Below are 5,000 nucleotides of genomic sequence, written 5' to 3'. Positions count from 1 at the left end.
TTGAAAAAGATTGTATTATTTTCCAGGTAGCAATACAGTTACTCTTGAATTATATGTCTGCATTTATATATATATATATATATATATATATATATATATATATATATATATATATATATATATATATATATATGTAATGTATCTATGTATGTATGAATATATATATATTTATATATATATATATATATTCATATATATCTATTTGAATTTTTATTTATAAAAATAATATCTAGCTTATATTTCTCTCTACGTAAATTTGTAAAAGTAAACAACAAGAAACATGCTTGATATTTCCAGCATAGATTGGCAGCAATATATCAGATATCTATATTTTTCGCATACCTATTATGTAAACCCTGTATAGCTATGTTGTACAATGGTGATTTATTAGTAAACTTAGGCATAATCTTCGTCTTTTATTCCACATCAATGAAATTTGATTATTGGTTTAACTATACAATATACACATTATTTATGTGAGTGTATTAACATATGCACTATTCACAATTTAGTCTTTACTATTGGAAAACTTAATGCGAGTGTAATAATATAAACACAATTCACTAATAACTCTTGGAAAACAAAGATTCGAAGATTGGAAGCAGTAAAGGTGATAGAATAACAAAACAAATAACAATAAAAAAAAAAAAAAAAAAAAAAAAAAAATATATATATATATATATATATATATATATATATATATATATATATATATATAATATTCATTGATAAGCATTTATTACAATAAATACACTGAACACACTTATAACTATATTGATAATGATTATGATATTTGCATAGAAGAAAGTGATCATGATGGTAAGGTAATCGCATTGATTATCATTATTAAACTATTGATAATGATGATTATGATAATAAGCAATACTGATGATATTAATGATACTATTGACCTTATTGAAAACGATCATTATACTTAAGAAATAGATGATAAAGTTATAATGATGTTAATGATCACATTAATCATTAGAATAAACATAATGGCATTATAAAGAAAAAAAAGAAAAAAAATCATAATGATGATGATAAACTGATAATTGCAAATTATAATGATAACAATGATGATTTATAATGATAATGACAATGATGATGATAACAGCAATAAAATAATAATAACAACAAAACAACAATAACAAAAGATATGATAATGGTAATACTACTATTAATGATAATGATAATAATGATAATTACAATAATCATAATGATGGTGATAATGACAATGGCTGACAATAAAAATTATGGTAATGATAATGATAGTAATAATAGTGATGATGATGATAACAATAACAATAATAGTAATAGTAATAATAATAATGACAATAATAATAACAATAACAATAATAATGATAATGGCAATGGCAGTGGCTGACGATAATAATAATAACAATAGTGATTATAATGATGATAGTAATAATAATGATAGTAATAATAATAATGATAACAATAGTGATAAAAGTAATAACAGTAATAATGATAACAACAATATCAAACAAAAGTGATAATGATAATGATAATAATGATAACAATAACAATAATAATGATAATAACAGTAACAATAATAATAATAATAATAATAATAATAATAATAATAATAATAATAATAATAATAATAATAATAATAATAATAATAATAATGGTAATAATAATAATAATGATAACGATAATAATGATAATAATAATGATGATGATGGTAATAATAACAACAACAACAATGATAATAATAATCATGATAATAACAATAATGATCATAATGATAATGATAATAATAGTTAGGATATTAATGATAACAATAGTAATAATAACACAACAACAACAACTAATAATAATGATAATACTGAGAGTAATAAAAACAAAAAAAATATAATGATAACAATAATAATGATGATAATAAAAATAATAAAGATATTAATGATACTACTACCACAACAACTACAATTACTAGTGATAATAACAATAATAATAATGATAATGATGATAATAGCAATAATAAAAACAATGATAATGATAACGCTAATGATGACGATAACAGTAATGATAATGATAATGACAATGAAAACAATAATGATAAAAATAGAAAAAATTGCTACTATTACTGCGAATGATGATAATGATGTCAACAATAGTAATGATAATGATAATGATAGTAACAATAATAATAATGATATTAATGAGAATAATAATAATCATAATAACAACGGTAATAACAATAATGATAATGATAATAACAACAACAATAGTAATAATGATAACAGTAATAATAACAATATGATAAAAAATAATAATGATAATAACAATAATGATTATAATGACCATCATAACTAAGATTATATTTATGATAATGGTACAGAATTACTAGTCAATATCACTTTTATGATAACAAAAAAAAAAAAACAAAAAAAACTAATGACAGTAAACGTCTAGAATCCCTGTGTTTATTTTGCAACAAACCATCATTAACATAACAATCAACAAGATCATTTACAAAAGATAATGAGAATAATAAACTAAACAATAATAGAAAGTTCTAGAATGCCAACAACTGCGGAATTCTTGATAATTTCTCAACATTTTTCCTGGTGTTGCAAAGTCTGTGTAGGTCGACGGACTGGTTTCCTATTGAACTTCAAAAAAAAAGAAAAAAAATGTATACAACTTTCTCTGCGACTCTTTCTTTAAAAGGTTATTTCATATTTCACTCACCTCCTAGCTGTTGATTTTCTTAACTGCCTGATATTCAAAAAAGTGAATTGTTGTAGTAATAAGTGAGATAACAGAATGCATACTGGTGACGATTTTCAAGTTTTTTTTTCACGTATCACAAAATCCGAATTATTTGACATGTTTGGGTAATATATATGCGCATTCACACAGACTAAAACACATCCAAAAGCAGACGCAAACACATCCACACACACACGCACACATACACATTCACACTCACACGCACACATACACACACGTACACATCCACACCCATACGCACACATCCACACACACACAAAAGCTTATGAATAAACGAGTCTATTTATCCCTTTTGCATAAAATCGGGATATAACTTCATTTACCTCCTTTTTAAATTTAAATTAGTGGCTGATTCTTGAAAACTGATCACATTTTATTTCTTATATAACAACCTTATTAGGAATTAACAAGGCCCACCAATTCAAACTTACCAGCATTTGTAAATGATTAGATGAAAGAACTGATGAATAATTAAGTAATTAATTTTAACAAGCAAACAATATATTTATATTTCTACAATTCCCATTTTCTGTCATAAAAGGCTCTTTTCTTATTTACTTCCTTTGCATTTTCCCTACGTCAGATTCCCACGGTTTTTATAGGCCTATCTCAAGAACAAGAACAAGAACAGTTTTTGTTAATCAACAAACTCGTTCTCCCAGCTACATCTCTCAGATGCCTGCCTTAGATGAAAGTATTCGTTTAATGAGATGGCCGATCGATTTTCTTTGTTGACCGTTTCGAATTTGAAGTTAAATGTAACCGTTGTAACCGTAGGTCAGGGTCTCCATTCATCCTTTTTCCTTTTTAGTCGTAATGAATGAAACTCGACCCGTGAGGTATCGTTTGAAAGTTCAACTAAACCGTTTTTTTCGTTCACGTTTACTTCTTTTTCTTTTTTTTATATGAAAACGATCACTAATCCATAGTACGCTGGAGTGACCTGACATTTTGAAATTAGATCAGGAACCGCCATTGCTATGTATGTGGACCTCTGGAGACGAAAGACCTCGTGACGAAAATATGATCATAAAACATGACCTGATATTTCAAATTACATAATTAATTAGACGAAATTAAACTTTTATTTGTATTTTTTTCCCTCGTTAGTACCAGTACTCACAAATTGACCAAGGCTTGTTCCCGTTATTTATACCGAAATCTGGACGAGAATTAAAACGTTACCTCTTCTGCATCATGCCAGCGTCAGATTCTTTTTACTTAATCATGCCTTCCACCTTTTACTTCCACCACCTTCCATTCAGGTGTAAGCAACTGCCATCTCATTATATATATTTTTTACCACGTTTCATCTAATGTTGTGGTGTCAGAGAGCTGTTCATAAAAAGTTATTTGGCAGTGTGAAAGTTTGAAGACATTTCTCCTTCAACTCCACATCAACATTGAACTCTTTATTTATTTTCATTTGTTTTGATTATCTATTCGTATGAGCCGGTGAAAACAATGTGGATCTAAATGCACAGTAACAGCTCCGATTTTCCTACAAACGCATAATATATAAATATATTGCAAATAGTTGCCAAACCGCATTTTATGAACGAGACAAGTTATCCCACAAGTAGTATCGAGTAGTATGGTGGCGGGTTCAGGTTTTTTCCTCTAATACCTTTTACAGACAGAAATTAGCTGGCATACTAGACAGTTTTCTAACCGGTACATCACTAATGGAATATTGTAAAGATTAATAAGCTGAAAGATAAAGGAAAGACAAAATATAAATAACAACACATTTTATCGATATATGCTGGTCCCATGAAAAGACCTTGTTTTTGATAGATTATTTCCATTACCGAGCTCAGAAAAAATACAGGTCTCTATGGAGCAGCTTTTTTAGTCTGTTTAAAAAAAACAAAAAAACATTCTAACATATCAAGGGGCATCAGTAAAAAAAAAAAAAAAAAAAAAAAAGATCCGCACGGCTTGGGATTATTCGATGTTAATTTTGTGGAAATAGACTTTTTATTTCGACCGCAGAATAGCACATTAACAGTCTTATGGCAAATGATATAACCACCAACGACGTCTTTGAACGGGCAACCAGTAACGGCAATCGATTGCTTGTATGGGCAACTGTTTACTCGTTTTAGAAACAACTCTTGCCTCCCCAAACTCAAGCCACTCCTTTTTGTCTGTCGAGAAACTGGCTAGTGAGGAGCCAGACGTTTTTCACAAAGTTCCAGATAACAAAGAGCAGTGATAGTACTTAGTGATACCGTGTA

At 27.4% G+C, this 5,000-nt stretch overlaps 1 protein-coding gene across 2 annotated transcripts in view; it reads left to right on the top strand.

Moving 5' to 3' along the window:
• LOC113806522 (solute carrier family 53 member 1) overlaps window positions 1-407 on the top strand; it is a 64,649-nt gene extending 64,242 nt beyond the window's left edge. For both annotated transcript variants that reach the window (XM_027357672.2, XM_070143970.1), the window contains exon 15: window positions 1-407. This exon is cut by the window's left edge and continues 753 nt beyond it. The gene's annotated coding sequence lies outside the window, so the exon portion shown is untranslated.
• Window positions 408-5,000: the final 4,593 nt, after the last annotated feature.

The sequence above is a fragment of the Penaeus vannamei genome, chromosome 31 (assembly GCF_042767895.1).
Source record: "Penaeus vannamei isolate JL-2024 chromosome 31, ASM4276789v1, whole genome shotgun sequence".
Lineage (NCBI taxonomy): Eukaryota > Metazoa > Arthropoda > Malacostraca > Decapoda > Penaeidae > Penaeus > Penaeus vannamei.
Note: the sequence above shows the minus strand (reverse complement) of the source record. Positions and strands in the feature narration are given on the sequence as shown.